We start from the raw sequence: 22,621 nt of genomic DNA on the forward strand, positions 1-22,621 counted from the left end.
ACAAACATGGCCTTGTATCCTAGATTCAAAGTGTAAAGCTCCAAACTAGGATTTTTTCACCATATTGTTTTTGGATGCTAGAGGACATCTAGAGCCTATTTGTTGATGTATTTTCAATTCAGAGATGGATTGTGCTCAATGTTATTTTGGTTATGTGCACCCTTACATGCTATATAAATGAGAACTTGTAGTTTGTGGACCTGTGGTTGATGAAGATTATAACTACTATATGAATGATGTAATATGATTTAATCCATGTTTTTATCACTAATTGATCATTATACATGATTTTGTTGACATATATGCATCAAACTATATACAAATATATATTATATAAAATTCGCTCCCAAAATCTCGCCCGACCCATGAGCTTTTAAAATGTCGCTCCCCACTTTCGCTTTCGCTCCCACTCCCAAGCAGCCATGATCCCACATAGGGATACCACACCATACCCTTAATCATTTATCTTTCAAAACTTGATAAATCTAGAGTTATCAAATGTAATTCAAATGAAGAACTAAAAATGTACCTACATAGTTTCCTATCATAGGTTTTGTGGCATCAGCATGAGGTCCAATCACAACCAAAATTTTAATCTGATTTTTTGATAGGGGCAACAATCCCTCATTTTTCAGAAGAATTATACCTTCCTTGGCTGCTTCAATAACCATCTCTTGATTTTGAGCACTATAGATTGGAATCTTGCCTACCTCAAAGAAACCTAATCTCATCAGAATGATATATATGTTTATTGAAGCTTTATCCATATTTGATTCCTTGGCCTTTCCCTGTAGAACTACAGATTCTAGATAATTTGGATAGAATTATCCATAATCCAAGTCCAATCCTGATTCAAAGGAAAACCCATGCAATGGAGTGAATTATTCATTTTAATGAGACACTAGATTAGGAGAATAGATGGCCTATGCCTTATTCAAATAAAGGTGAAGTATATCAAAGCCACAAGTATATCCAAAGCTAAGAAGCCCCTGAAACTTGAACCAAGGAATAATGGTTGGGAGCCAATAGTTCATGATCCTGAACTTACTTACTGAAGGCTGGGGACTGATCCCCTAGGATCATAATTATACATCTTTTAGTGCTTAGCTTAGGGTTGAACATGGACTTGTGTTCCTCTAGGATGCGGGTCAATTGGCCATGACTTTGTTGTCTTTGTTTCGTTGACATCTGTATGGTTTGTTGTATTGTCACATTGTTGTTTTGTGTTAATAGAATTTTTGGTGTTGAACTTGCCTGGTTTTTCATTTTTCTATTGGTAGTTGTTTAAGAAACATGTTGATCATTTTAAATAAAATGCTAGGACATGTATTTATTATTTATATTAATGATTAGAGGAAGCATTTTATTAAAAAAACCAAAATTTTGGTCCAAAATAATAAATAATGGCATTTTCATTACACCTATTAATGCATCATATACTTGTAGTAAAGTACAGTTTTTCATTATTAAAAAACAAATATAAAAAGACAAAAATAGTCATAAAAAATGGTCTAATTCTATGACTACCCATAGTGATTTTCTAAAGCATTTCTAACACTACAATTTCACGAAATTATTGAGTAGAATGGTGACATTAATTTCCAAGTACAGGAGATGGTGATTGAGCATGGATTTGACTGTGTAAGTGTTTGGCCACAAGAATGTTTTGTTCCCTTGTGAAGTCATCATGCCTACTATAGCAGTGGCCAACCTGCCTGTGATGGGTAGCTTGAACATGATTGGTTTTAGAAGACTTGTTTACCTATGTGATTTTGTGTAAATATTTGATTCTATTAAACATCCGGTAGTTTCCTTTACAACTTCTGATTCTTTCCAACCACATTTCCCTTATGTTCTTTGTCATTTTTTTACTGTCCTAGGGCACAGGATGAATTTGTGTTTGACTGCAAATCTCCCATGTCTAGTGTTTTGTTCCTTCAATATAGTTTTATTGGCATCTCCTTGTTTACTTACCAGAGATCAATCATTCTCCTTGACAATATACAACCTATCAATGTCTTAAAGGTGTTAGTTTAGTTTGCATTCTGTTCGATCTCAATTTAGTCATGAATAATTTGTGTTTGGATCCAACTCGTCCACATCCAGTGTTCTGTTGCTTCACTTAGTTTTGGTGCCACCTTTGTTTCCTTACTGGATATTTTCATGTTGTAATAGACTGATTCTCCAGAAATATCTGCAATTTGTCCACATCTGATAGTGATCTAATTTTTGACCTAGAGTCTTAGTGAGTTAGCTGACTTGTGAGTCAAAAAAACTAAGTTGGAGAGAATCATAACCCTGCTCCAAACTAGCTCCTTTCCCTGATCCAAGTTAAAAGTCTTGCTACTTCAAGTTAAAAATTTCTCCTTCAATCACAAGAACCATTTTTGCTATTTAGAAATTCTATTTTTGCTGCTCATAAATTCCTTACAAGCTACTACCCTAGTTTCTCTCGCTTCTCCTTCACGTGAAAAATGAAAATTTAGAATTTTGGGAACTTGTGGTTTCCTGAAAAGTGTACTTGGACCCATAGTAAAAGTAACAAAAACAAAAACAAGTGTAATTTCCCTCTTTTTTGGCCATTAGATTTGAAAGGGGATAATTTCCAAGCATCCCTTTTAACAGGTGACATCCCTGGAACAACTAGGAACCTCCCCAAGGTGCCCCCTGCCCCCAAATTGTAGGAAACATAGACAATGCAACTGGTACCATCCCTTGTGAAACCACTGCTTGAGTGAAATTTAGTGCATCAATGCTAGAGGTGGCTCTCATCAAATAAGACACTTTGATCATTGGGCAGTTAGGGACCTTATTCTACCATTGTTTCATGTTGTATGGAGTTTCTTGACCTTTTTGAAATGTTAAGTTTTACAATGCATATGCAGGTGTTCATTGAACTACTATTCTTTGCAAACACACCCATGTCGTATTTCTATGTTCTTATGTGTTTATTCTAGTATCATGGGTTTACTGAACACTTAGTAACATGTATTGTAGATTTTATGGCTTCATTACTACTGAACATTTTGTAACATGTATTGTAGATTATAAGGCTTCTAGTAATGTGAGGATGTTTGCATCTTTTACTATTAGAAATTACATCTCATCTGGGAATATAAAATTAGAATGTGATGGACCCTTAGCTTTCAATATAGGCTTTTCTAGTGTGCTTTTATATTCTAAAATTAGGAATCTTTTTCACCATTGAAAGTCCACCTTTTCGTTAATATGTAAAATTATGGCATTTTTTCTCTTACACATATTGTACCTTTAAACAAGTGCATTATGTCTATATTTGAGCATGGAAGTCTTTAGAGAAGGATGTTCTGAATATGGAGATTAAATGTCAAAAATTGGTCTTTTTACCTTTGCAGAAAAGTCTTGTGGTTTATGTGAAGTATATCAAAGCACTTAACAAAGTCTAACATCATATCTTGAGCCTTAGTTTTTTCTCTTCTCCCTCCTATCTCATCATGTTGTATTCATCTAGCATTGCTAAAAGTGGAACTTCAGTATTTCAAGGACATAAAAGGAAGTGAATGTAGATGGAAACATGCCATGAAAAACTACTACCCTTTGTTACTATATCAATTGACTGTAAATGTGTTCCTCTAATTTTTGGGACAAAAAATTTAACACTTCAAATAAATCAGATATTTAGTGATCTGATGCTTATTTAGAAGAAATGTTATTTGTTTTGAATCTTTCACATTCTTCCAACTCAACAATAATGATAGAATAACTATTTTTTTCCTGTTTAAGAAATTGCTAGAATTCATATTTTAGTTAACTCTTCTTTTGAATGTTGTGTAGATGACTTTCATGGACAAATGCCTTAATCCTATTTAATTCTCCCAAGTTTAAGACGTTCATATTTTTTGGGATAGTTGATGTCAAATTTCAACCACCTCCATCCTATCAATTTCATCTTGGAAACCCTCCTGAAGCTCATCATCAGCTCCTGTATTTGTGCCACATCCTCCAACTTGCCAACCTGATTACATAATTCTTTAAAGGGTTCTAGCTCAATGGAAGAGCACCTGCTTATAAGAAGGGGGTTGGTGGTTCAATTCCACTGTTCCCTATCATGAATTAATCAATGATATTGTAGTTTATTTTTAATTAAATACATTTTATATTGATTTATCAATGGTCAAATATTTTTCTTGGTTCATTGTTTTATATTGTCTTTAAAGAGACAAAAGACAAATTGTCTCTATAAAGACAATATGTCTTTAATCCAAACTATTGTCTCTGGAGAGACAAAAATGAAATTGTCTCCAAAGAGACAATAACACTTCTATTATATATTGTCTTTATAGAGACAATTATTTGAGACACCCACTTAAAGACAATATTTAAGACAATATAAAAGTTTTTTTGTTGTCTCAAGTTAATACAATTTACCCAAAAATTGTCTTAACACCCTCCTTTATGTTGTAGTGTGTTATGAAACCAGCTCAAGAAAAGATAGATCAACGCCTTAGAATTCAGCCTCTTCGAGGGGGCAACCTCCTTTACATTACATAAATGAACAATTCTTGGATGATACAAACTAAAAGACCTCCTTTCTATATATAGGAGTCTAAGGGGTCATAACATAATCAGAGCCGACATAACAATAATAATGTAAGGGCACAATAATAACAATAGTGGGCTTCTATGGGGCACAATATTAACAATATCGGCACTACATGGGTACATAAATATAATAAGTGGGTTATACTAATAACAATAAGGGGTTACACTAGTAGTATAGGGGCCTAACATGCCCCTCTCCTTCAAAAAGTGTTGTCCTCAATGCTTGAGTAGTTCTTGATGCTTCTGTACAAAATTCTTGTCCTCCCATGTGGAATATTCAGCGGGTAAGTTTGTCCACTTGATGAGATACTCTGAAATTGATCATTTTCGTAGCTGTCGGGTTCTTGTTTCTGTCACTGCTCCTGGTTCCAATATGATTTTTCCTTCCTCTTCAATTTCTAGCAATATTGTTTGAATTGGGATCTTTTGTAACTTTTGAATAAGTGGTCATACTTCTTCGTCCTTCTTCCATTCATCCCTTGCTTCGTTTATCCAATCTATTTGGATAATATAAATAGTACAAAACAATGCTTCCACATCCTCATCCTTGAAGAGTCTTCCCATTCGGTAAGGTTGCCAATTTTTAAGTGCATGTAGTATTGCCAACATTTCCTTCTCATAAATAGCTTGCTTGAGATGTAGCGGTAAAAATAACCAATCACCTACATCAAAACATTTTTCACTACGATGTTGATCTACCTGTTGTTTCGTTTGATTTTGCACCGAAGTGGCGTTATCCTTTAAAAGTTGGAGAACTTGTTGTTGATGCTCGATGTGATCTTTCACTGCTTGAACCTTTTTCTTCTTGATACGTCCTTCTATCTCTAGATGTTGAGGAGTGGTAATTTCTTCCAATCCTTTACAAGATATGGTCGGATTCATTTCTTGATGCTCGATGTGATCTTTCACTTCTTGAACATTTTTCTTCTTGATACGTCCTTCTATCTTGATAGTTTGAGGAGTGGTAATTTCGAACAATGAATTACAAGATATGGTTGGATTCATTTCTTCTTTCTCGATGTGATCTTTCACTTCTTGCACCTTTTTCTTCTTGATATATCCTTCTATCTTGAGAGTTTGAGGAGTGGTAATTCTTGCCAATGCTTTACAAGATATGGTCTGATTTGTTTCTTCTTTCTCTAGGGTGGGGTACTGGCGTATATCTTCTTCTTTTGATGTTTCTTGATCCTTTTCTTCCTCCTCTTCATACTCTATGTAAAATAATTTCTTCTCAGTAAACTTATGACCTTTAGTGCATTTACTATCACAATTGTAACAAAGCCCCTTTTCTCTTTTTTCTTCCAATTGTTGTGGTGTAACCCTTGTAGGTTGTGGAAGGCTAGGAGAAACAACACTTCCATATTTATAGTTGTGAGGGGTACGCTTGCTAGTTTCCATAATTTTTCTTTCCATTATGTCACAAAGACCTTTTACTCTTTCCAATTTTTGTGGTGTTGCTCTAAAGAAGGTGTTGCTCTTTGTATCCTCATAATGTGCTATCATTTCCTCCGTGAAAATTGACCACGTAACAAGTTGTTTATTAGAACAAAGCCCTTTGTACCATAAAAATTGATCTGGTTCTAAATATGAATATGCAATACATACCTTTTGTAACATTTTTACACCATGTAGATCAAAATATTGCTCCATCTGAAGTATCCAATTTACCGGATCCTTGCCATCAAACTTACTCATCTTGCTTTTTCTTGATTTTAGGAGCTCGACCTTGAAATGACTGTAACTATGTACTTTTGGATCTTTAAGTTCTGAAATTGCAACCTGTAGTAGCCTTCTGTGTCCTCTTTCCAATGCCACTATTCTGATCCAAATTGGATTCTCCAAGAAAGAGTTATGCACAATCTCCCAGAGTGACCTGATTGTAGACTAGTTCGGTAGAGCGAACTTGTATGAAGTGCCATGTGTCACTGTTTCAAGCTTTGACTCTGAAAAATATATAAAAGAAAACTATAGTCCGTCCTCTTTCTGTACCTTCTTGCGAAATTTCAATCCGATGCTTAGAAAGAAAGTTATGACGATTTTCCCTAGGTCACCTGTTTGGAATGTAATTTAGGAGTCTGCAAAAAGACCAACTTCCTCAGATGATATCTTCGTAAATATCGCGCGAAAATATATGAAATTCGGACCCAAGGTTCAACGTGATTTCTTCTCAAATGGGTTTTTTTCCGAATTCTTAAAAGTCACAGAAAAAAGTTATAGAAAAAATGCCACGATGACCTGTTTAGAGCAGCGAAACACTAGAATCCAAAGCTCTGATACCAAATGTTATGAAACCAGCTCAAGAAAAGATAGAAAAGATAGATCAACGCCTTAGAATTCAGCCTCTTCGAGGGGGCAACCTCCTTTACATTACATAAATGAACAATTATTGGATGATACAAATGAAAAGACCTCCTTTCTATATATAGGAGTCTAATGGGTCATAACATAATCAGAGCCGACATAACAATAATAATGTAAGGGCACAATAATAACAATAGTGGGCTTCTATGGGGCACAATGGTAACAATATGGGCACTACATGGGTACATAAATATAATAAGTGGGTTATACTAATAACAATAAGGGTTTACACTAGTAGTATAGGGGCCTAACATAGTGGTAATTGTCTCTAAAGAGAAAAAAATGAAAGTGTCTCTATAGAAACAAATAAAATCGTCTGTAGAGAGACAAATCAAATTGCCTATTGATAGACAATAATTCTCGTGTCTTTATAGAGACAATAATAATTTTTTCTATATTGTCTTTATAGAGACAATCTTTTAAGACAATAATTTTGAGACACTAATTTTGAGACACCCGCTTAAAGACAATATTTAAGACAATACAAAAGTTTATTTGTCTCAATTTAAGACAACTGACTCCAAAATTGTCTTAAATATTGACTTAAAAACCACCTACATGTAGTAATGAAGTCACACTATGCAAGAATCATGTGGAAAACCTATTTAGCTCTGAAATGTCGAAATATGAAAAACAATAGCTAATATCTTGTTGTATCTAGTCACAACTTACATTGGAGGCATTGTGTAATCTCTTTGGCATTATTATTTAGCACCTTCAAGTCTACAATGATGAGGCTCGAGATAACAACGTCTTGTAGAAGAAATTGATGAATGCTAAGAATGAATGATGACAAAATTTCATCCTTTGGTTCCAATAAGGGAACATGTCTTTTCTTAAGCAATTAGAAGAGTGTTGAAAACATGGTGATCATTTCTCATGTTAGAGGTAGGCTTGTTGTGCTCAGCTTGGGAAATGGATTGTTAAAGTTGCTTGAAGTGTTAGATGAGTAAAGAACATATGGTGAGAGTGACCTGAGTCGGGGTTACTCTTTATAGAATTGAATTAATGGATCAATGGATGGTATCTTCTCAAGTAAGCATAAATTGACTATAATTATGTTGTTACACAACTAATGATCACATATTTATTTTGATGTATGATAGAAGGAAATTATTGGTTGGAGAAACAATCCTAACCTACCATTAGTGTATAGATGGATTTCCCCCAAGTGCAATATTGATTTTGTGTAATTGAAATTCTTGGGAAACATTCTTGCTAGTGATCCATCATCTCAAAAATTGTTGGTGAATATTTGATCTTCTCAATAGGAAAGGACAAGGATAGATGAAGACTATGATGGAGTTAGTTCATGTCCTAATAAATAGAAGAGTTATAGCATCAAGAAGTTTGGACCTTATATTAGGAAATTTTTTAAGCATGCAAGTATATCTTAAAGTTTAGAAATTTTGGTGAATTTTAATAGTCCCTAATATGCAAATTGTAAAATGTTTGGTGATATTTTGTAAAAATATTTAGATTTATAATGACTTTATATTAGTTTATATCTATTTTTGGAAATTTTTGATGTAAAATAATTTTATAATATAAAATTTGGGAAAATCATTTTTTAGAAAATATGGAAATTAACGAATATTTTTTTTGGGGAAAAGCATGGAAAATTGACCCACCTGCAAATATTAGCCCCTAGAATTTTCCTTGCTTTACAGTTTTCAACTGTGGTTGGCTAGTGTGCCAAGCTCAATTTGATGTTACATCAAGGATCACCACAAGCACTAAATAAAAGGTTGATAGAGATATGTAATCTTGTGAAATGCCATGCAATGGTATGTAAGGAATGTGTAGTTGCAACAATTCCGGCGCCCCACCCCCCCCCCCCCCCCCCCCCCCCATTTTCATATTTTGTGTGCCCATAAAAAAGATTGGTGGGGCAAAAGGCCATAATAGAAGGCTCTCTTCGAGCATGTTTTTTCTGATGCTACACAATTTATTTTTGGAAGGAAATTGGATTCAAAAAATTTGTCATTGATATGAAAGTTGTTATATAAGGTGTATGATTGGTATTTCACAATGCATTGATTCAATAAATTTTCATCTAATTTATGTAATTATGGTTGAAAGATCAAATGAGATTTAGTTTGGGCAATTATTTTCACGAGTTTGACTCTATGTTAGAATTTCCCATTCCAACAAAATATAAGTTTTATTTGTAGTAATTATTAACTACCATATATTGAAAAGACGTGATAAAGACTTAAATCAAAGAAATGTTGTGGTGGAAATGAAGATGGAAACAAAGGGTAGTTGGTGGAGCAAGAACAATGGGGAAGAAATAAAGGTGCACAAATTGATGTTGAAAGTTTGTGAGTGTTTTGGCATAGGCTCAAATATTATATTTTATGAAGAGTCACAAATGCTTTTAAAGTAGGTCTAGTGATCTTACATAAATTTTCACTATGTACTTGGTATCTCCATGAGTTGTCTTTGCCATTGAATATGCCTGATTAAGTCGTGATGTAAACATGATGATGTTTGTATACCCTACTTTAGTTTTTGGTAATCTGAAAATAACTTTGTGATTGTACGTTCGTGGTAAGCTTAAACCACTTAGTGTACTGCGATGAAGTATGTGAGACATGGGGAACATATGGACAAGGATTCCTATAGAATGTTGTATTTTCTTAGGAGTGTGATCGAGGAGAATCGAGGGCATGGTTGAGGTTAAACCAACAAAACTTGGAACATGGCATAGAGTAAACCAAGAAAACCAAGAAGCATGGTTAAAAGTGAGCCGAGTAAACTCAATATGATTATGATGGTGGTATATTAGGAACCAAAGATGTATTAATAAGCACACGGATATTTAAGAAGGTATAATGATTGAGTGAATCATGTACACAAAGAATATCTTAGTAGATCAGTGGTTGTAATTGCTAGGTACCCATGCATTCTAGTGGCTGGTTGTTCCTTTATATGGATACCAACATTTGATTGTATCATAGATAGACTTCGTTGATCAAGAATAAGAAAAGTAGTTATTAAGGGAAAGAGTTAAACTTATAACTCCTAGATTGTGATGCTTTCTAAGTAAAGTAGTCATTTCCTAGTCTTTAGGATGATGTTCGATCTAATTAAGTTGAGCTATACTTTCCATTAACTAACTTCATATATTAGCGTGTAGTTCAAATATTTGTGTTCAAAATATTTACTCAAACAAATTTATTATGTGATCAAAATAATTTCTCTACCTTAAAAAATCATCTATATTTATAATACAACATTATTTAATTAATATAATTATAATTATAAAATATTAATTAAAACATAGAATAATTATCCACACTTTACGACCGTTACAAACTACTCATAAAAAGAATGCTTAGAGAAAAGTAAAACAGAAAACACAATTCATAACTTTGTTCGGTTATTATAAAACTTATATGATAGTATAATTCAAAACACTTTTTTACATATATTTAAAATTATGATTTAACGTAAAATAATCCAGATTGTTTAGAAAAGGAAAATTCTATTACGGGAAAAATCCAATTCATAACATTGTTTGGAATATTATAAAACTTATATGTTATTACAATTTCATAAGAAAAGGAAAATTCTATTACGGGAAAAATCCAATTCATAACATTGTTTGGAATATTATAAAACTTATATGTTATTACAATTTCATATATATAATTATATAATTTAATTTAAAATAGTGAATTTTTTTTATGAATTTTAATAATAATGAGGAGGAGGTCATAGTCAAGCTAGACACCAAATTGGTGTATGATACCCTTTAATTATAAGACTAGGGACCTATTTCCACCAAGTGATTTGACTGCTAAATCTAAGAAATAATACATGTTCTATCTCTTCTAGTTTTGAGACTATAACTTTTTAAACAGAAAACACATGTTCTTAACCATGAAGCTCACTCAATCTATAACTAAAAAAAATTATGATATAAATATTTGCATTTTTAACCACCAAACAAAATAAATCATAATATATATTTATAAGAATGTTAATTTCAATTATGAAAATACAAATTTAAATAATTTTCATTCATAACATATTAGTTTTTTTAATATATATATATATATATATCTATATATATATTAATTTGATAAATGTACTTATTTTGAAATCGATCTTCAAAAATTTTAATTTTTGTTTTAAATTATAATTATATATATAAATATATAATTAATATTAATTTTTGATAAATATTTTGAAATCGGTCTTCAAAAAATCTAATTTGTGTTTTAAAAAGAAATAAAGTAGAAGTTTGAGATTTTCCCATCAACCTAATATTCTTCTTGTAGTCAGAGAAGAAGAGTTGAAATTTATTTGAAACCCTAATATTTATTAGGGCAAAAACGCTAATAGAAAATCTAAATGACACATATGTGCAAAAACATTTCTGCGTTTCATTTCAATTTGTGCCTGTCCATTCAATTCATTTTTCCATCCATCCATTCTTCAAGGGCTCTTTCTGCCACCGTTGTGACATTTCGGCTTGGTCGACTTAGGTTCGTGCGCAATAGTTTTCAATTTGTGCCTGTCCATTCAATTCATCTTCCCGTCCATCCATTCTCCAAGGGTTCTTTCTGACTCCGCTCTGACATTTCGGCTTGGTCGACTTAGGTTCATGCGCAATAGTTTCCTTATGTTCTTCCGATTGCTCTCCATGGCTTACCCTAGTCATTGGTTTTGATAAACACGCTCTGACCCAGGTCAAACCCCAAGGTATCATTTCGTTAACTTTCATTTTCTCCTTGAAGTTTAAATGCCGTGTTCATTTTGTGGTTTAAATACATGGAAATGTGTAGGAGATGCAGCAAATGCTTACAAAGAACTGTGGTGGCATTCTACAGTCAGCCTTGCGAAAACTTAGGTAAGCTTGTACACGGAAAATTCAGGACAGACAAGACTATTTTGCCAGCTCTTCTTCCAATGCATTCTCACGATTACTTCGTCAGAGTAGGAATAAAAAACTCGAAATCATGAGCAGAATGTCAGAATCTGTGCTATGGACACTTGGGGTGATGATGATCATTGTATTGTGCATAGACGTGGACCTTCGAGTTTATTGCTCTAGAGCAGCCTTCAGGATTCGTCAGGGCAAATGTCAAGCGTGGTAAAAAAACACTCGAAGATGCAGATATGCACATGCAAGTAAACAGGCTGGTTAAATTGATTTTCTGTAATATTCAAAACTGATTTTGAACATAATATAAAATACTATACTGCTTTTTCTTCTGAAGAAAAGTAAACAGGCTGCTTAAATTGATCCATTGTGCTTGTTTTTTAAAATGAGAATAATGAGTCCTAAATAATGGGGAGTAGATGGAATTGAAAGGTTCATAACCCGTGATGCAAGTTTATGCCCAAAATGCTTATGTCCATGCAAAAATTTTGTGCAAATGTTTCATCGAGGCGTGTGAGGAATTTTAAAAGGGAACTCTAAAATAAGTGAAAACGAGAGTAATTGATGTACAATCAATACATATACCAGGATTATGCGAGCGATTCATCATATTGTTATCTTTAATGTATTTTATGGTCTCGATTGGCCTTAATTAACTCTTTTGAAGTAGCTATTAACAGATCCGTGATCTTTTCATTTTCCTGAAACAGCTATTAACAAATTTGTGATTTCATTTTTCATTGACCTTATGTGATCTTGGATATTTTGAGGCAGCAATTAACATATTGAATTTAGTATTGGAATTACAAAAAGTTGCTTACATATTTGCTTACATATTTCATTTATATGTTGGGTGGAAATTTGATATTTTATAGGAAACATAAGGCTAATGATCCTCAATAAGAGTACACTATAAATAACATTATAGTAATTTTTAAATTAAAATAATTTTAAAATAATCTAATAAGTCTACTTTCTTTTAGATTCATTAAAGATAATTGTTTAATGTTCATTTTGTTTATTAATTTTTTAAAAGTAATTTTATTTATTTGGTCTATCTTCATTATATAGATAGACATATCTATTTCAGAATAGGACTGATTTATATTTTTTATTCATAATATACTATGGAAATGATATAGATCTTGGTGTATTCATTCTTTGTACATTATAATAAAATATTAATTAATATATTAACTAAAACCTATGTCACAAGGTTGGTCTAACTTTAATAATTTTGGGGGACATAAAAAAGATTTTAAGGTTTGGTAAATCTCATCAAACCTCATGCCCATTAACCAAGTCCATAGATCAAAACTTATAACCTCATGTATATAGATGAACTTAATTGAAAACCTTATTTAAACTCATCTTTATTTTATATTTTTGAGTGGTAAGAAGATGCATAATTTTTATACTCCAAAATATTTCATTGTAAAATTTATATATATTGTTCAAATACCTATGTTAACTAATTTATTTTAATACCAAACTGTTATATATATAGATATATATGTGAAAAAAATTGTTTATGGGTTTATTGTGATACAATATTTTAATGTATAAAAAGAAGAAATAATTGAAAGTAAAAAAAAATAATTAATCTGTAACAAAGGTCATAAAACGACGATATGTAATTCCTTCGATTCTTAATACAATATTAATTTGCGTCATTAATTAAAAAATATTATTAATAATAAAATTCTTACAAATATAATATTTCAATATACAACATTAAGTGATATTTTTTTTCTAAGTAAGCTTAAATCTATTAATGTAATGTATGCAGAGAGTTCTAGGCATCAGAGTGCCACCATACAATCAGCAAGATATCAAAAATTGAGCTGCCCAAAAGGGGAAACCGGCCATTGAGCCGCCCAAAAGGGGAAACCGGCCCGAGAAGCGTTTGAAAGCTGCCTCCCAAGAGGAAACCAGCCTTGAGTTAATAACAGAAAGCCAAAAAACTGAGCCGCCCACCAGGGGAAACCGACTCGTACATAGATTGAGAACTGTTTTAGCTACAGAGAACATCTTAGACACACTTAGATACACAAGCGACAAAACCAGCAGAAAGCTCAAAAGACTAGACATGATGGCGAGAAAAAGCAGAGGCACTAGAGTCCATAGTCACCCGAGGGCGATTCCTCTTCAATTCTGCACCACCATCCTTCCTTGTCATCAGGATCTGGATCGGGAGCCCTTTGAGGAGCGTCATCCACCGCTTCACGCTCGCCTGCAGTAGTCTCGGTGTTCTGGAGCTGGCCAGAGCTGCTTTCATCAGGATCTGGATCGGGAACCCTCTGAGGATCATCATCCACCGCTTCACGCTCGCCTGCAGTCGTCCCGGTGTTCTGGAGCAGGCCTGAGCTGCTTTCATCAGCCAGGCGAGAGGGACTATAATCTACGGGCAGAGGAACAGGCGGAACAGAAGGGGAGGCCTGCGGGCTGATAGGGGGCGCAAAAGACGGGGGAGAGGCGACGAAAGCAGGCCGAGGTTCAATGTAATGGTGCGAGGCGAAGGTGACATTTCGCGGGGAGGGAGGGAGGCGACGAGCTTGGCCCCTTCCATGAGTACGACGGGAAGCACTTTCGTTGGGACTGCGAGAGGGGGACGAGCCAGAGGAAGGGGAAGGGGAGGGAATAGGCCTGGCGCCTCCCCTGCGGCATCTCATACGGTGCCTCAACTTTGGCATTGTAACACTGAAGTCATGAGAGCCGGCGTAAATGAGAGGGGGTCCCAACAGAGGGAGGTGGGAGCGAAAGCCGAACAGAGCAGGGAGGAGCTGAGCATAGAACGGGCTGTGTGAGTGATGATATCCAGGGATGAAGCTAATGCAGGAGGCCAGCGGGCAGCGCTTTCCAACCGTGGTGCAAAGGCTGTGCACTTCAGCATCTGGCAAACAACGAGAACCTACAGGCAAGAGCTGTCTCGACATGGAGACTGACAGAGCACCACAATGCCAAAACCAAGCATCTGAATTCTCGACTGAGGACGGGGTCATAGGGGCCAGAGGTTTCATGTTGAAAATTTTGGTGTCTCGGCCTCCCCACCGAATTGAATGTCACGTAGGGTGATGGCCCATCAACTTAATTGTTCCAACGGTGAGTACCTGCCTTTCGTCGGCGAACCAGTGGGATTGCTACGCGCCCGTCTGCCGGATCATAACCTCCATCACGTCAATGTCCATGGGGACAACATTAAGTGATATTGAGATCTACATAAAAATATAATCTAATAACAAAATAATAATAATGTGGACACCATAAATACAATATTTCATTATTCATATTAAGTAAAATGTTTCAATGTTTACTATGTATATGTCATATTTGGTTTCAAAAACATAACATTTCAAGATTGTCTTCTCATTCCACATTTTGACTTTTTTTAGATACATTTTTTTAAGAGCATGTGTTTTCTTTTGAGAGGTCATAGCTTCAAAACTAGAGGGAGTAGAGTATGTATACCTTCATAGACTTTGCACAGTACTAAAAATATTATCTCTACTATTCATCTACAAAAATTTCATTATAATTTTTTATTTATCTAATAATTTTTAAGTTAAATTAAAATTGTAAAAACCTATTCCAAAAATATAAATTAACAGAATATATATTACTTCTAATTTTTATTTATCTAATGATTTTAAGTTAAATTAAAATTGTAAAAACCTATTCCAAAAACAAAATATATAATACTTCTAAATTTTATTTATCTAATAATTTTTAAGTTAAATTAAAATTGTAAAAACCTATTCCAAAAATATAAATTATGAGAATATATAATACTCCTAATCTCTATTAATTTGATTTATTATTGGAACTTTGTGCAAGATTAACAAGGTTGCATAGCTAGTGTCCGGTGCCACTTAGCTTAATAAAATTTTTTAATGTCATGATGTGTTGTATGTACTCAAAACAATAATAAAATTGTAAACTATTTGCAAGATTAACAAGGCCCCATAGATAATGTTCCTTGCCACTTAGTTTAATAAAATATTTTAATGTCATGATGTGTTGTATGTACTCAAAACAATAATAAATTTGTAAAATGAATTATATGAATATTTGCTTGACCTTTTTTTATTATTTTTTTAATATAATTAAACATTTTTTTGGTAGATAATGATTATATCTATCTATCTATCTATCTATCTATCTATCTATCTATCTATCTATATATATATATATATATATATATATATATATATATATTATATATATATATATATATATATATCTATATATATATATATTGAAGAGAATGATAACAAGTTAATAATTATTTATTTAATATTGAATGATGGCATTGTTTTTATATAATGTTCATATTATTGTACACATGTCATGTGATTAGAGTATAGATTGATATAATGAGAGTTGTACAAATGGTACACGTGTTATTTTTACATATTTTTTTCAAATTTATATTTTCAAATTTTTCTTTTTTTGTAAATTAAAAAGTAAAACCCATAAAAATTGTCTATTCAATACTTTATAGTAATAAGAAAACGGAATTTTTGAATTTAATTACAAACCATTTGTGTTTATGTTAAATAGTAATTAATATATAATGTTATTTTAAAAATTATTAATATTTATTGTACATAGTAATTAGTGATATAGTACATAGTAATTAATAATAGAGTACAAGTCAATTCTTGCCATCATTACACAATAAGAGGGGAGACATTTCAACCAATAATATTTGACATAAATAGAAATAAATTTTATTTAAAAATAATAAATTTAATTTCATAATGTTAAACTTTGGATAGATTTTAAATTTTTTTAGTTAATGAAAAACTAATAGAAAGTGAATGAAAAAATGAATAAGTTATATCATGCCAGTGACAAGTATAATAAAAGCATTGTTCGATTGTATATGTGAGCAACAACTTTTTGGTAAACACGGAACCATTTTTCACATGATTTACAAATAATCATTTACAATTTCACCGTAAACAGGTATGACTTCGAAAGTCTGTGAGATGCTAGTGTTACCAATCTATAATAGTTTTACTCTTATTTCACAGATATAGTGATACTCAAAAGAGCTAAGTATTTGCAATTCCTATTTGGCTGCACTAGAAAGGCAGATTTTTCATGGGAGATAAATATCCACCATGAAGTGATCCCAAGGGGCCTTAGTCCTAACTGTTGTCAAAATTTGATGTTTTATGAGGAGGAGGAGAGAGCGATATTTGAGAGCCAAGCGTAAGCTCTAGGTCCACAACTTTGCATGTTGGATTTTCGGCTTAACTAGATTCGACGCCACAATGCAGATTAAGACAGAATCCCATATGTGTTTGAGTAACATGGAATTTGTCTTTTTTTTGCCCCAGTAGAAATGTTGAATATCTCTCTACATGCTCCCCATTAATTACGTTGATAGGCGTCCCTCCTATTGGAATTTCCCATTTTAAAATTTTTTCTAATTAATATTTTTGATCATACGATCTAAACTAAAAGATGCCAGTATATTCTCGTCATCGACACGCCATCAATAAATGAAATTAAAAACCATAAATTCCTTGCATATCTAAATCAGGTGTTTAAACCCTACTTAAATTAACTTTTTACCAAATTATGATTAAAATTTTATTGTGCCTCTCATTTATCTCTAGTATAAGTATTAACAAAAATTATATTAAAAAAACAATAAAAGGTATATGAAACAATATAGAGTAAAAATTTTCCTTTTATATGTGCAACCTGGCACATGCAATTATCCCATCATTTAATCATGAAACACTTGATAGTTGGCATTCTCCTCCACTAGTGGAACAAAGTACTCCAAATTGAATACTTCAATTCAATAATTCGGTGTTTGCAAAATGGATGGGACCTTGTGGGAGTCGATTGGCTTTTAGAGTGCACTCTCATATGGCATGAAAATTTCAAGCCTAGTATTCATGTCTCTCTCTTCTTTCTCAGATGTTTCCAACAAGCACAGTGTTGCTTTGGCTAGGGAGGAACAAGCCAAGTTTTATATACTCAGTCATATATTGTCTTACTCTGTTGGGATATTAGGTTTAGTTAGATTATACATGAAATGCTTTGTAATTATAATAATTTTTTTTAAATTTTTTGTTGTTATTTGGTAATTATAATATATAAGGAAGGCTAGAGCACAAGAACATAAGATCATGAGATCCACTGTCACTAATGAAAGGTGACAATATTAAACTCTTACTATATTCTAATATTTTCATGGTTTCGCAAACATTGGATGCTAACCAACTTGATTATATTTAATATGTTTTTATTCTATAGCCTTTATTGTATTTTAGTTTTAGTTTTAATTTTAGTGACTAATTTACATCTTAGGTGTGGGAAAGGAAGTGTCAATTAGGAGATGAAAAACCAGGCCTCAGAAAGAAGTTCTTGCTTGTCTTTCAAGGAGGCTCTACTGATGAGCCAAACGAGGGTTGTGACATTGGAGAATATGGAAAGTTCAAGTCAGAATTGAGAGCGTGCATAATTCAAATAATTATATTGGATCCAGGGTGGGGGTTGTGTCATTGGATATTTCTACTTGTCAGTCCCGAGACAATTTATGGTGTAATCAGTTGGCTGCCATAACTGTGGCCTCAACATTTCATCCTTGAAGCCTTTATCGAGGTAACCTTATCATATTGGGTTAAATTTGGACTTTTCTTCTTCGTTTTTCTTGTGAAGTGATGGAATTTTATAGCTCTGAAGTCCTTGACACTTGGGTTAGTGCATTGGAATATTTTGTGTGTGAAAGATCCCAATTCTTTCATGCACAGATATGGTGGCGAGGTTTACATTCCCCATCTTAATTTTGTCTTTCCTTTGTGAATTTCTTGGGTCTTGGGCTCTTCCTATTCCAGTAGCTATTTTGGCAAGAAGCAAGACGTAGTGACTTTTGGTGCTGGTTATTTTTTGGTTATGCCACCACTTCTTTGGTGTTGAGCTCTCTGAGGGCGCCGATTTCTTCCAGTTCTGTCCATTTTCAAAATTAAGGGCTCACCATACACTTCTGTTTTAGCTTGGGTGGGTGTTAAGCTCGGGGCGTGGCATTTCTCGTGTCCCTCTTTAGAGAAATTCCATCAGTAGAGGCAATTATGTTGGTGTACAGGTTTCGTGCTTGTTACTTCAAGCATGAATGATCCATCAGCATAGTCATCCCCATAGAGGAGGTGGCCATAGGGGGCAAGAAATATCTTGCATGGAGAGGGCAGGTGAGAATAGCGGCGATGAGAAAGGTGGCATTGAAATGGATGGAGAAATTGTGCAAGGCCCTACCCTTCATCTTGGTCCCATAATTCAACTTCATTTTCTTTCTCGGCTCAATTGAAATGGAGGGAGAAATTTTGCAAGGCCCTACCTTTTCTCTCGGTCCTTTAATTCAACTTTATTTTCTTTCTCAACTAGATTCTTGATTAGTTGAGATATATCCAAACCAACCTATATATCATGTGTGAACACTTATCTACGAATCAAAATGATCATGTTAGAGTATATTAATGATATTTAGTCTTTAATCTATTTTTGTTATGTGTATTTATCATATATTTTTTCTAATTTAATAGTTACACAGTACCATTTCTAACTAGGCATGTGTTGAAAATAACAATAACTATTGTTTCTCTGCTAAGATAAATTAATCCAACACAATAATCAATTAGGATCTAATTGTTTTTGTTTCTTTACCGAGATCAATTTTTTTTTTTTACATACTTGCTCCTCCCTGGCCAAAGAAACATTGCGCTTGTTGGAAACATCTGAGAAAGAAGAGAGGGGCATGAATATTAGGCTTGAACTTGTCATGCCATATGAGAGCACACTCTAAAAGCCAATAGACTTCCACAATATCCCATCCATTTAGAAAACACCGATTTGATTTGAATTATTGAATTGAAGGAGTCTATTTGGAGTTTTTCGTTCGAATAATGGAGTAGAATGCGAACAATCAAGCGTTTAATGATGAAATGAGGGGATAATTTCATGTGTGAGGTTGCATATAGAAGGAAATCAGTTTATACATGCGAGCATTGGAATACTTCAAGGGAGACTCCATGCTCAGTGGGTGAATAAGACACCAATTAGTTTTACACACTCATTATCTTTTAACCAAACTTCACATACAGATTCTCAAATGCTCTCAACTTTGTTAACGCCAACTGTTCTCAACTTTCCCTCACAAGCATTCATAGTGAATGAAGAGTTTTGCATAGAGAATATACAGAGTAAAAAACCCAACAAAACCAGCAAGGAATGGTTTGATATTTTTTTATATCGTTACTAAGAGTTTCGCTCATTTTTGGGTACCTCTAATTTTCCATCAAAGTTCGACACCAATATTTCATAGAATAGATAATCTACAAAGGCATCTTGTTCCTGATATCGAAGCGTACCTGCCATGTTTTGTTTGCATGTATAAAAAACATGCCAAGCTTAAATACACAAAATTATTTTGAATGCACAGATAAAATGAGAATGAATCTGATTTTTGATATCTAACAAATGGTTTTAATTTATCTAATATTTGATTTACATTGACCTAGCAACAAAATATATTCCAAGTTTGAGTCCTTTAGAGTGTACATAGTCCGCTAGAAACTTTGAAGCTTCCCAACTAGATTAGCTATACAATCCATATTCTCTTCATACAAGAAGTGAAGATTCTATAACAGTTAAAATTTTATAAATCCATAACAATTGAAGGAGCCTTATAATTTACGTTGGCATCCAGATTCAAATAACACCATCCTTTCATTTTAGAGAAACTCATTGCCCCACTTCCATCTTTTTAAGTTGAATTTCAAAGAAAATTACAATTTTATCATAAACTAAGTGCTTAGAAAATACCAAAATGGTTACACCCCATGCTATTGATATGCTGCATCATGTTCTTCGGCATTTACAACATGCTAAAACAAATATTTATTTACAGCATGTAACAAAATTTCGAGACATTTCACAATAACATATGAATAGTAAATATGAAAATATTTTCTATAAGGAAAAACCTAATTTTAACTAAATTAATGGAAGACAGAGATGCTATAACATATCATTAACATATGTAATATCCACCATTTATAATTTTAGGTTATTAAATATTTAAAAAAATAACATTTTAAATATTAATTATTATAAATTTATAATCGTTATTACTATAAATAGATAATATATTTTAAAAAATATATTTATAAAAATTATCATTAATAATAATGAATTTGAAAACAATATTATTAATTAAAAATATTAATAGCATCGTCAAGACAATATTAATCATGTTTAATAACATCTCTTATTTGATTCATATTATAACCCTAAATGATTAATAAATCCAAGAATTTAATCTCTTCGGTTTATTAATTCCATAGTCAATCAATGTTCTAAAGTTGTTGTCAACCTATAGTCAACCATATTTATTTTATTGAACTAAGTTTATTTTAGGGTTTATAATTTTTATTTTAGGATTTATATACCTTAGTTTTATAATATCAACCCTCCGGGTTTACTATTATTCCCTTACATTTATAACACATTGGGTTTTACAATTATTCCCTTGGGTTTATAATAATAATCCCTTAGGTTTATTAATGTATGGTTTTGTATTACTAGGGTATAATATTATTCATAGGGTTTATAATATTAATCCTAGGGTTTAATATTAAAACTAAATCCAATGTACTAGTGGTTTTATATATAAATTGCTATGAAGAATTCATAAATATAATAAAAAACTCATATGTCATCTCCACCATTTACAATTTTAGGTTATTATATATTTTAAAAAATTAAGATTTTAAATATTAGTTATTATAAATTTATAATAGTTATTATTATAAATAAATAATATATTTTCAAAAATTATATAAATTAAAATTATAATTAATAATAATGAATTTGAAAACAACATTATTAATTAAAAAACTATTAATAATGTTGTTAATACAATATTAATCATGTTTACTAACATCTCTTATTTGATTAATATTATAAATCCAAGTGATTAATAAATCCAAGGATTTAATCTCTTCGGTTTATTGATTTCATAGTCATCATAATCAATGTTCTAAAATTGTGGTCAAGCCATAGTCAACCATATTTATTTTAGCGAACTAGGTTTATTTTAGGGTTTATAATTTTTATTTTAGGATTTATATACCTTAGTTTTATAATATCAATTCCTTGTGTTTAATATTATTCCCTTGCATTTATAACACATTGAGTTTTAGAATTATTCCCTTGGGTTTATAATATCAATCCCTTATGTTTATTAATGTAAGGGTTTGTATTCCTAGGGTATAATATTATTCATAGGGTTTATAATATTAATCCTAGGGTTTAATATTAAAACTAAATCCAATGTACTAGTGGTTTTATATATAAATTGTAATGAAGAATTCATAAATAAAATTAAAAAACTCATATGTCATCTCCACCATTTACAATTTTCGGTTACTAAATATTTAAAAAAGATAACATTTTAAATATTAGTTATTATAAATTTATAATAGTTATTATTATAAATAAATATTATATTTTAAAAACATATATAAATAACTAATATATAATTAAAAATAATATTAGTTATTTCCGGATGCGGGTGAACGGGACGGGTAATGGTACGAAGCCGGCGGGAGGTGTAGGCGCGTGGAGCAAGTACTGCGACACCTGGCCTCACTTGCTGTCTGTCTTCAATATCCTGGCTAGTTCATTCATGGCTGCGTTAATGCGGCTTGACATTCTACATCAGCTCCCTCACTCTAATCCCATGGCGCTCCCCCAATTCAGTCCTGTTCT

This window comes from Pinus tabuliformis, chromosome 4_1 (assembly GCF_031772625.1).
Source record: "Pinus tabuliformis cultivar Carrire ecotype Pingquan chromosome 4_1, CPIR1, whole genome shotgun sequence".
NCBI classification, from domain to species: domain Eukaryota; kingdom Viridiplantae; phylum Streptophyta; class Pinopsida; order Pinales; family Pinaceae; genus Pinus; species Pinus tabuliformis.